A 12,766-nucleotide genomic window follows, 5' to 3' on the forward strand; every position below is an offset into this window, starting at 1 on the left:
GTTTTGGTTTTGCTTATGGGTGTATATTTATGTGCATATATTACATGACTTTACTTATTTGCCTGATTTTGTAATTGGCATTTGTCGGGGGGGCATGCCTTCTGTATCTCATTTTAGTGAATTTGCTTCAATCCTGTTTTATTCCATATCAAACCACCTGTGGATCTCTTTTCTTGGCCAGAGATCAAGCAACAAGCCTTTGGAGTGGGAGCACTAACTCCAATATCCTACACTAACAGAGAACTCCTAAACCTAGGGAGTACCAAATAGTGAGAACTCCCACAAAGGCAATGACTTGTATACAAGGCCTGGCATTACACAACTGTCAGTAGAACCCTGTGCAGGATGCCCCATCCAAAAAACAAGCAAGATGAAAATAGAAACCTAATCATCAGCAGACAAGATTACCACCTAACTCAACCCTGCCCAGCAGAGGAAGAAAACACAACAACTCACCTCCTCCCACCAGAGTGCAAACACAAATCACACCTTACGTGGAGCTTACACCAAACACTGTACCGATCTTATGAGGGCAGAAACCAACAGGAAGAAAGAATTTGACTATGAAGCCTGGGAAGAGGAGGCTTTAACAATAAGTTTTTAAATAATAATAATAAAAAGACAGAGAAATACTGCACAAAAGAACAACTTAGAGACACACAAGGCCAAATAAATGAAGAGGAAATAGGTAAACTACCTGAAAAAGAGTTCAGAATAATAAAAGCAAAAATGATCCAAAACGTCAAAATAGAAGAGAGAAAATGCAAGAATCAATTAGCAAAGACCTAGAAGAAATAAAGAATAAACACAGAGACAAACAACACAATTACTGAAACTAAAAATACTCCAGAAGGAATCAACAGCAGAATATCTGAGGCAGAAGAATGAATAAGTGATCTGGAAGATAGAATAGTGGAAATAACTGCTGAGGAGCAGAATAAAGTAAAAAGAATGAAAAGAACTGAGGATAGTCTCAGAGACCATTGAGACAATACTGAATGCACCAATATTTGAATTATAGGGTTCCTAGAAGGAGAAAATAAGAAAAAAAAAAAAACGAGAAAAAATTTTAAAAGATTATAGTTGAAAATTTCCACAATCAAGTCCAAGAAGAGCAGAATCCTGTACAGGATAAACCCAAGGAGAAACATGCCATGACACATATTAATCAAACTAACAAAGACTAAACACACAGAAATAATATTAAAACCATCAAGAGAAAAGCAAGAAGTAACATACACGGGAAACCCCATATGTTTAATAGCTGATTTTTCAGCAGAAACTCTGCAGGCCAGAAGGGAATGGAATGATATATTTAAAGTACTGAGAGGGAAACATCTACAATCAAGATTACCCTACCTTCAAAGATCTCATTCAGAATTGATGAAGAAGTCAAAAGCTTAACAGAGAAGCAAAAGATAAGAGAATTTAGTACCACCAAACCAGCTTTACAACAAATGGTAAAGGGATTGATGTGGTCAGGAAATAGAAGGAAAAGATCTACAGAAATAAACCACAAAAAATAAAGGTAAAGACCATATATATATATATATCTCAATAAACATTTTAAATGTAAACGAATTAAATGTTCCAACCAAAAGACACAGATTGGCTGAATGGATATAAAAGCAAAACCCAAATATATGCTGTTTACAAGAAACCCACTTCAGACATCAAAACACATATAGACTGAAAGTGAGAGGATGGAAAAATATATTCCATGCAAATGGAAATCAAAAGAAACCAGGAGTAGCAATCCTGATATCAGACAAAATAGACCTTAAAATAAAGAATATTACAAGAGACCATGAATGACACTACATAATGATCAAGGGATCAGTCTAAGAGGAAGACATAACAATTGTAAATATCTATGCACCCAACATAGGAGCATGTCAGTACTTAGGACAAACACTAACAGACATAAAATGAGAAACAGATAGTAACACAATAATAGTAGGAGAGTTTAACATCCTACTTACACATATGGACAAATCATCAAAACAGAAAGTTAACAAGGAAGTACAAGCCTTAAATGACACATTAGGCCAGCTGGAACTCACTGATTACTTCAGGACATTCCATCCAAATGCAGAATACACTTTCTTCTCAAGTGTACATGGAACATTCTCCAGGATAGAGCACATCTTGGGTCACAAGTAAAGCCTCGGTAAATTTAAGAAAATTGAAATCATATCGAGCATCTTTTCTGACCACAACACTATGAGACTAGATATCAATTACAACAACAACAACAACAACAAAACAAACCCTGTAATAAAACCACAAGCACATGTAGATTAAACAATCCATTTCTAAATGGACAAGTTACTGAAGAAATCAAAAGGGAATTTAAAAAATTCCTAGAAAAAAATGACAAATGAAAACAAAACAACTCAAAACCTATGGGATGCAGCAAAAGCAATTCTAAAAGGGACGTTTATAGCAATACAATCCTTCCTCAAGAAATAAGAGAAACATTGACTAGACAACTGAAATTTACTCTTAAAACGATTGAAAAAAGAATAACAAAAAAACCACCAAAGTTAGCAGAAGGAAAGAAATCATAAAGTTCAGAGCAGAAATAATTGAAAAAGAAATGAAAGAAACAATAGTAAAGATTAATAAAGCTGAAAGCTGGTTCTTTGAGAAGATAAAATTAACAAAACTTTTAGTCAGACTCATCAAGAAAAAAAGAGAGAAGAATCAAATCAACATAATTAGAAACGAAAACGTAGAGGTTACAACAGATAATGCAGAAATACAAAGGATTATAGTAGACTATTATTAGCAACTATATAGCAAGAAAATGGACAACCTGAAAGAAATGGGCAGATTCTTAGAAAAGTTCAATCTTCCAAGACGGAACTAGGAAGAAATAGCTATCACAAACAATCCAATTACAAGCACTAAAATTGAGACTGTTATCAAAAATCTCCCTCAAAACAAAAGCCCAGGACCAGATGGCTTCACAGGGGAATTTTATCAAATGTTTAGAGAAGAGATAATGCCTATCCTTCTAAAATTCTTTCAAAATGTTGTAGAGGAAGGTAACATCCAAACTCATTCTATGAGGCTACCGTCACCCTGATACTGAAGCCATGCAAAGACAACACAGGAAACAAAATTACAGGTAAATATCACTGATGAACATTGATGCAAATATCTTCAACAAAATTCTAGCAAACAGAATCCAACAGTACATTAAACAGCTCATACACCATGATCAAATCAGGTTTATTCAAAGCGTGCAAGGATTCTTTGATATATACAAATCATTCAATGTGATACACTATATTAACAAATTGAAAGATAAAAATCATATGATAATTTCAATAGGTGCAGGAAAATCCTTTGACAAAATTCAGCACCTATTTATGATAAAAATCTTCAAAAAATGGGCATAGAAGAAACCCGTCTCAACACAGTAAAGGCCATATATAATAATCCCACAGTAAACATTATTCTCAATGGGGAAAAATAGAAAGCATTCCCTCTAAGATCAGAACAAGACAAGAGTGTCCACTCTCACCACTATTATTCAACATAGGTTTGGAAGTCCTAACTGTGGCAATAGGAGAAGAAAAAGAAATAAAAGGAATACATATTGGAAAAGAAGTAAAACTCTCACTGTTTGCAGATGACATGATACTATACAAAAAAACCCTAAAGATACTATCAGAAAATTACTAGAGCTAATTAGTGAATTTAGTAAAGTCACAGGATACAAAATCAATACACAGAAATCACTTGCATTCCTATATACTAACAAGGAAAAATCAGAAGGAAAAATTAAGGAATCAATCCTATTCACCATTGCAACAAAAAGAATAAAATATCTAGGAATAACCCTACCTAATGAGACAAAAGAACTGTATACAGAAGAGTATAAAACACTGATGAAAGAAATCAAAAGTGACATGAACAGAAGGAGAGATATTACATGTTCCTGGGTTCAAAAAATCAATTATGGAAATGTCTCTACTACCAAATATAATGTACAGATTCATCTTGCTGCTGCTGCTGCTAAGTCACTTCAGTCGTGCCCAACTCTGTGGCCCCATAAACAGCAGCCCAACAGACTCCCCTGTCCCTGGGATTCTCCAGGCAAGAACACTGGAGTGGGTTGCCATTTCTTTCTCCAATGCATGAAAGTGAAAAGTGAAAGTGAAGTTGCTCAGTCGTGTCCGACTCTTCATGACCCCATAGAGTGCAGCCTATCAGGCTCTTCTGTCCATGGGATTTTCCAGGCAAGAGTACTGGAGTGGGGTGCCATCGCCTTTTCAGACAGATTCATCTTAATCCCTATCAAACTACCAATGGGGGTAATTTTTCACAGAATTAGAGCAAAAAATCTAACAGTTTATATGGAAACACCAGAGACTCTGAATAGATAAATCAGTCTTGAGAAAGAACAATGGAACTGGAGGAATCAACCTTCCCTGACTTCAGATTATACCACAAAGCTGCAGTCATCAAGACAGTATGGTATTGACACAAAGACAGAAATATAGACCAATGGAACAAGATAGAAAACCCACAAATAAACCCATGCACCTACGGGTACCTTATTTTTGACAAAAGAGGCAAGAATATACAATGGGGCAAAGACAGCCTCTTCAATAAATGGTGCTGGGAAAACTGGACAGCTACATGTAAAAGAATGAAATTAGAACACCTCCTAACACCACACACAAAGATAAACTCAAAATGGATTAAAGACTTAAATGTAAGACCAGAAACTATAAAACTCTTAGGGGAAACCATAGGCAGAACACTTGATGACATAAATCAAAGCAAGATCTTCTATGACCACCCCCTAGATTAACAGAAATTTTAAAAAAAAGTAAAAAAATGGGGCCTGATTAAACTTAAAAGCTTTGCACAGCAAAGTAAAATACAAGCAAGGTGAAAAGACAACCCCCAACATGGGAGAAAATAATAGCAAATGAAACAACTGACAAAAGATTCATTTCCAAAATATACAAGCAGCTCATACAACTCAATGCCAGAAAAGCAAATAACCCAATTAAAAAGTGGGAAAAAGTCCTACACAGACATTTCTCCAAAGAAGATATACAGATGGCTAACAAACATGAAAAGATGCTTAACATTGTTCATTATTAGAGAAATGCAAATCAAATCCACCATGAGACATCACCTCACACCTGTCAGAATGGCCATCATCAAAAAGTCTACAAACAATAAATGCTGGAGAGGGTGTGGAGAAAAGGGAATGCTCTTTCACTGTTGGTTGGAATGTAAATTGATACAGCCACTATGGAAGACAATATGGAGATTCCTTTAAAAACTAGGAATAAAACCACCATATGACCTAGCAATCCCACTCCTAGGCATATACCCTAAGGAAACCGAAATTGAAAAAGACACATATATCCCATTGTTCATTGTAGGACTATTTACAAAAACTAGAACATGGAAGCACCCCACTCCAGTACTCTTGCCTGGAAAATCCCATGGACGGAGGAGCCTCGTGGGCTGCAGTTCATGGGGTCGCTAAGAGTTGGACACAACTGAAATGACTTAGCAGGAGCAGCAGCAGCAGCAGAGCTTGGAAGCAACCTAGATGCCCATGGACAGATGAATGATAAAGAAGTTGTGGTACATATACACAATGGAATATTACTCAGCCATAAAATGGACACATTTTTGTTAGTTCTGATGAGGTGGATGAACCTAGACCCTTTTATACAGAGTGAAGTGAGTAAGAAAGAAAAAGATAAATATCTATCTAATGTACGTATATGGAATCTAGGGAAATGGTACTGAAGAATTTATTTACAGGGAAGCAATGGAGAAACAGACATACAGAATAGACTTATGGACATGGGGAGAGAAGAGGAAAGGTATGGAAACAGTAACGTGGAAACTTACATTACCATATGTAAAATAGATAGCCAAGGCAAATTTGTTGTATGGCTCAGGCAACTCAAACAGGGGCTCTGTATCAACCTAGAGGGGTGGGATGGGGAGGGAGCTGTGAGCGAGTTTCAAAAGGGAGGGGAGAGGATATATGTATACCTATCACTGATTTCATGTTGAAGTTTGACAGAAAACAACAAAATTCTGTAAAGCAATTATCCTTCAATAAAAAAATAAATTTAAAAAAAAACATAAAGGGGAAAAAAAAACTCTCTGGGACATTCTAATCATATTTCTTTTTGATAGCTGACTGTTCATATTTTGATGCTCCACCAAATCCTCATTCTCAAAACGTCGAAAAGCAAGACCATAATCAAAGCCCCAAACCTGATTTCTTTTAATATTTGGTTGACCAAAATGTTCATTCGGATTGTATGAACTTTTGGCCAGCCCAGGAATTACTGTTCCTATTTTCAGTGTTGAAACTTCAGAGTTATTTTTGTGTCTTTCTACATCACTCCCTGCATTGAACTATTCAATAAGCATTATCAATTTTTCCATTACAATGTTTCTCACATAGGACTCCAGAAACCTAGTTCAATATTTCATAACACATTTATGAACTATTAAAAGTATCTCCTAATTGTTTCCTTCATTTCAAGTAATATTTGCTCTAGTGCAGTCATTTCCATATAGAAATAAAATAACTCTAAGTACTCAATGTACTCAAAATGGTCCTGTAGATTTCAAGACACAAAATCATAGATTTGTTTTACATTAATTTGATGTCTTAAAAATCAGAAAGAAGCTTATTTTTACCAATATTTAACATATATGTTGATGCTGGCTTCCAACTCAATTTATAATTATATGATTATTTGACAGGGGCTTCCCTGGTGGCTCAGAGGTTAAAGCATCTGCCTCCAGTGCAGGAGACCTGGGTTTGATCCCTTGGTCGGGAAGATCCTCTGGAGAAGGAAATGGCAACCCACTCCAGTATTCTTGCCTGGAGAATCCCATGGACAGAGGAGACTGGCGGGCTACAGTCCACAGGGTCACAAAGAGTCGGACACAACTGGGCTACTTCCCATATAGAAATAAAATAACTCTAAGTACTCAAAGTACTCAAAATGGTCCTCTAGATTTCAAGACACAAAATCATAGATTTGTTTTACATTAATTTGATGTCTTAAAAATTAGAAAGAAGCTTATTTTTACCAATATTTGACAATAATGGAAGACATGTTATCTTGAAGAAAGAGACGAAGGGCCATAATATGGAGGAGTTGGAGCCTTCACTCTTCATTTTTCTTCAGTTTGCCTTAGATATTGTTGTTTATTCATTCCAGTTCAGTTGATTTAAAGACTATATTGTCTATTTTTAAGGAAATGAATGACCAATATTGACCAAAGTCCTTAAAAATATGTTAGATGTTGACTTAAAAATATTCACAATCTAAAAGTAGAGAGTGTTTTATTCAGTAAGAAATTTTAGGACTTCAAGTCCGGGAGATAGCACCTCAAATAACCCTGAAAGAATTTCTCTGAGGAGGCAGGGGGAAGAGGAAGCTTATATAGAAGTTTTTCAACAAAGAGTAGCTAGTCTGAATGTCAAGTTTTCTGTAAATTAAAGAAAATCAGATATCCCAAGTTAATCTATGTATGGGGAGATGTTAGAGTCTGGACTTAATTAAATCATTCCTTTGATATGCACCTCAGCTATCCTGGGCCAGTATCCTGTTTTCATATCCTGAGTTCCTCAGAACTCACAGTAGGGAGTGGCTAGAGTCTGATTACTGCTAGATAGCAGTTATTCTTCTTGCTGAGTTCCCTAAAGGCTCACCTGGTCATATTGGAGGGCTGCAATTGCTGATGACTGTGGCATTCTTGTTTACTGATATGGCAGGAAATATTTCATTTCTCTAAAGATGGAAAATTTATTAATATTGCAAATACAAATGGATTTTATGAAAATTCAGCATACACTTCTAAAAATAGCACTTCAGTCTATCACAAGATAAAAATGACATTAGATCAGATGTAAGAAATTTTCGAAATGTTGCTAATATTAGCAAAAATACTTAAATATATATTTATATCCACTACTATTAATGATGATGTATATGTGCTTTGAGATAGTGGCTAGTGCTAATGCAAAGTATCACAATAAGAAATACATTGTAAAATAATATTTATGTCATTTAAATTTCATCCTTCTTAAATTTTTATCTTTGAATATACTTTATAATATGCATATTTAGCACAACAGGAAATGTATGTACTTTCAACCAAATAATTACCTGTATATTAGAAAGTATATAATCAAATAGTTTTTATTGAGTGTGTGATCAAAAAAGACACCACTGTTCTAGTACATCTTTTGTATCATGTTGATTATGTTTCATGAAATACTATAGAAGTCCTGCCACTTCCATGTTAAAAGTCTCCATAACTTTTCCATTTACTGAATAAAGTATAACACTTTAGCAAGGCTTCTAGTGTGTAGTTTATGCTAATGTTTCCACCTTTTTCTTTTCTTTTTTTTTTTTTTTGTCATTTTCCATCAATTGTTTGCATGTTGGAAATCACCAATTGTTAAGCTAGTTCTGCCCCCCAAGACTGATAATTTGATGTGCAAGATATTAAATTACATAGGATTATTTAACATTTATCCCATTACCAAAAAGTCATATTTCTCAGAAACATCTGAATTTTCAGTTTGTTTTAAGTATCAAAAGATGTGCCAACACTCGGCTTTTACTCTTGAATGGCAACAAGAAGATAGAGCTGATATTCCTTTTGAACTAAACATGTATTCTCCAGGTCATCACATTTTCAATCTCTCTCTTTTGTCTCTGTCATTCTAAGGCCAAATATTAACTGATATTTCTCACCAGTTTTGGCTGTGGTAAAACAAAATACACAAGGATTGTAATGTGTTCTAAGAGAAATGGAAGAGTATACATATGTATATGGAAGAGAAGCATTTCCTTTCATCTAGGCACTTGTATCTCTTAACAACTACTTCTATAAGAAAAACTTATGTAACTCAGAATTACATGAAGCACATTAAGACTTATTCTTGTGGTTTTATTCACACTGTTTTCTCTACTTGAGAAATTTCTTCTTTATCCTTTATAACTAGAAAATTCATGTAACACCTCTCTTATTTTTATTATAGATACTTAGAGTCTTCAAGTGACCATTCAGTTCTTTAACAACTAAAACTTTGCAAGCTATTTGTTATGAAACATTGAAGGTCACACAAAAGGTATAGAAGATCACAAGCAGTCTTCAGTTCAGTTCAGTTCAGTCGCTTAGTCGTGTCTGACTCTTTGCAACCCCATGAACCACAGCATGTCAGGCCTCCCTGTCCATCACCAACTCCCAGAGTCCACCCAAACCCATGTCCATTGAGTCGGTGATGGCATCCAACCATCTCATTCTCCGTTGTCCCCTTCTCCTCCTGCCCTCAATCTTTCCCAGCCTCAGGTTCTTTACCCTTAAAGGAAAAAAAAGAAACAACAAAAAAAGGAGATCAGTTAAGGAAACAATAAAAACTGTGGTCCAGCTAAATTTAAAACCAAAAAAAAGATGCGGAAGGATCATAGATGCCTGAGGTAGAGTAGCTATCTGAAAATTGATCTCTAGGCCACATGGTAAAGGTACATTTGGCCTTAAGCTCTGAAGTGAGACCCTAAAGGGTATGCTTATTGATTCTAGCTCAATGGTCTAGATAACTGCTAGAAATGGAAGAAGTAAATCATTTTTGCAAGAATGGTTCCCCATTTCCATTTAAAATTCCAAACAATTAACAGATAGTAAAGTTCTATCCATCAAAGATCATAACATTAAAAAAAAAAAAGCCATTATTACAAAAAGTGATAGTTTTGGCAGTTTGAACCAGAGATCAAATTGCCAACATCTGTTGGATGATTAAAAAAGGAATAGAGTTCCAGAAAAACATCTAGTTCTTTTTTATTGATTACACTAAAGACTTTGACTGTTGGCTTCACAATAAGCTGGAAAATTCTTCAAGAGATGGGAAGAATCTCTTGAATTACCTCCTGACCTGCCTCCTGAGAAATCTGTATGCAGGTCAAGAAGCATCAGTTAGAATTGGATTTGGAACAATAGACTGGTTCCAAATCAGGAAAGGAGTATGTCAAGGATATATACAGTCACCCTGCTTATTTAACTTATGTGCAGAGTACATCATGAGAAATGCTGGGCTGGATGAAGCACAAGCTAGAATAAAGACTCCTGGGAGAAATATAAATAACCTCAGCTATGCAGATGACACCACCCTTATGGCAGAAAGCAAGGAAGAACTAAAGAGGCTCTTGATGAAAGTGAAAGAGGTAAGTGAAAAAGTTGGCTTAAAACTCAACATTCAGAAAACTAAGATCATGGCTTCCAGTTCCATCACTTCACGGCAAATAGATGGGGAAAGAAAGGAAACAGTGAGAAACTTTATTTTGGGGGGCTCCAAAATCACTGCAGATGGTGACTGCAGCCATGAAATTAAAAGACACTTGCTCCTTGAAAGAAAAGCTATGACCAACCTGTAGAGCATATTAAAAGCAGAGATATTACTTTGCCAACAAAATTCTGTCTAGTCAAAACTATGGTTTTTCAATAGTCATTTATGGATGTGAGAGTTGGACAATAAAGAAGGCTGAGCACTGAAGAACTGATGCTTTTGAATCATGGTGTTGAAGAAGACTTTTGAGAGTCCTTTGGACTGCAAGGAGATACAACGAGTTAATCCCAAAGGAAATCAGTCCTGAATATTCATTAGAAGGGCTGATGCTAAGGCTGAAGCTCCAATACTTTGGCCACCTGATGTGAAGAACTGACTCATTGGGAAAGACCATGATGGTTGGAAAAATTGGAGGCAGGAGGAGAAGGGGATGACAGAGGATGAGATGGTTGGATAGCATCACTGACTAGATGGACATGAGTTTGAATAAGTTTCGCGAGTTGGTGATGGACAGGGAAGCCTTGCGTGCTGCAGTCCATGGGGTTGCAAAGAGTCAGGCACGACTGAACGACTGAACTGAACTGGACTAAACTGAATTACAGAAAGTAAGTAGAGGGGGACAAAAGCTAATAGATTTAGAGCTCTAAGGGATTCAGTTATTGTATTATTCAGATATAGAATATAGAACAGCACCCCACTCCAGTACTCTTGCCTGGAAAACCTCATGGACAGAGGAACCTAGTAGCCTGCAGTCCATGGGTTCGTTGAGTGTTTGACACAACTGAGCGACTTCAGATTCACTTTTCACTTTCATGCATTGGAGAAGGAAATGGCAACCCACTCCAGTATTCTTGCCTGGAAAATCCCAAGGATGGAGGAGCCTGGTGGGCTGCAGTCTTCGGGGTCGCACAGAGTCGGACATGACTGAAGCGACTTAGCAGTGGCAGCAGCATACATATAACGGTTAAAAAATAAAGGACATCATCACGAAAGTCATCCATCAAGTCTAGCATATTGGAAATTGACATACAACTTCAAAACACAAGTGGAACTTCTAAATATGAAAAATAATACAATTACTCAAATGCATACACACACACACTCTCATATTTAAGAAGAAAAATAGCAGGATAGATAACTAAAAATAGAATTAATGAAGTGGAAGATGCACCAGTAGAAATGACCAAAATAGCAGCTCAGAAATGTAAAGATATTGAAATTAAAAAAATTATGTGAAAATATATGGAGATTTTAATTTAAAAGTTTTGTAGAAGTCTAACGAAAATCACAAAAAGAGAATAAAGGTAATTGAAGGAGAAGCAGTTTTCAAGGAGATAATGACTGAAAAATTTTCCAGAACTCTTAAAAACAATAATGTACACGTGAAGAAACCATACCCAAGCATCTGGAAAGAAGGCCAGAACATTTAAAAAGAAATAATAATTATAATTACAGCACCTTAGAATACAGTGAAACCAGGTCTTCGAAGTTCTGAGACAAAATAATCTAGATTACCATATGATGTTAGATTTTCAGTAACTGTTCTAAGTAAGTTTTTTCTACTTTCAACCATGTTCTTATACAGTCCTCCCCCACATTAACTCTAAGGTTGTTCTTGTGCTTTGATTAATATGATATTATCAAATTTGAAGCTTAAAAGCCCTTGGGAATTGAAGCATAGCTTGCTGCTTCTGGGAACTCAACCTCTATAATATGAAGAAGTCTAGGATAGCTCACTGAAGGATGAAAATATGTGAACTCACTCCAAGTGAGATCCTCCCAGGTCAACTGTGGCAAAATAATACGCTTACAACCCTGCCAAAGATGTTCACATCCTAATCTATGGGATATGTGGGTATATTACCTTACTAAGCAAAAGGGACCTTGCATTCAGATGTGATTAAATTAAAGGCCTTGAAATGGAGATGTTATCCTGGACTATTTGAGTGAGCCTAATGTCATCACAGGATCTTTAAAAGAGTCAAAGTAAGTCTAGTTCAGTTAAGTCACTCAGTAGTGTCCAACTCTTTGTTACTCAATGGACTGTAGTATGATAGGCCTTCCTGTCCATTGCCAATTCCTGAAGATTACTCAAACTCATATCCATTGAGTCAGTGGTGCCATCCAACCTTCTCATCCTCTGCCATCTCCTTCTCCTCCTGCCTTCAATCTTTCCCATCATCAGGGTCTTTTCCAATGAGTCAGTTATTCACATCAGGTGGCCAAAATATTGGAGCTTCAGCTTCAGTATCAGTCCTTTCAATGAATATTCAGGACTGAGTTCCTTTAGGATGGACTGATTTGATATCCTTGCAGTCCAAGGGACTCTCAAGAGTCTTCTCCAAAACCACAGTTCAAAAGCATCAATTCTTTGGCACTCAGCTGTCTTTATGGTCCAAC

This window comes from Capricornis sumatraensis, unplaced genomic scaffold, assembly GCF_032405125.1.
Source record: "Capricornis sumatraensis isolate serow.1 unplaced genomic scaffold, serow.2 scaffold3, whole genome shotgun sequence".
NCBI lineage: Eukaryota > Metazoa > Chordata > Mammalia > Artiodactyla > Bovidae > Capricornis > Capricornis sumatraensis.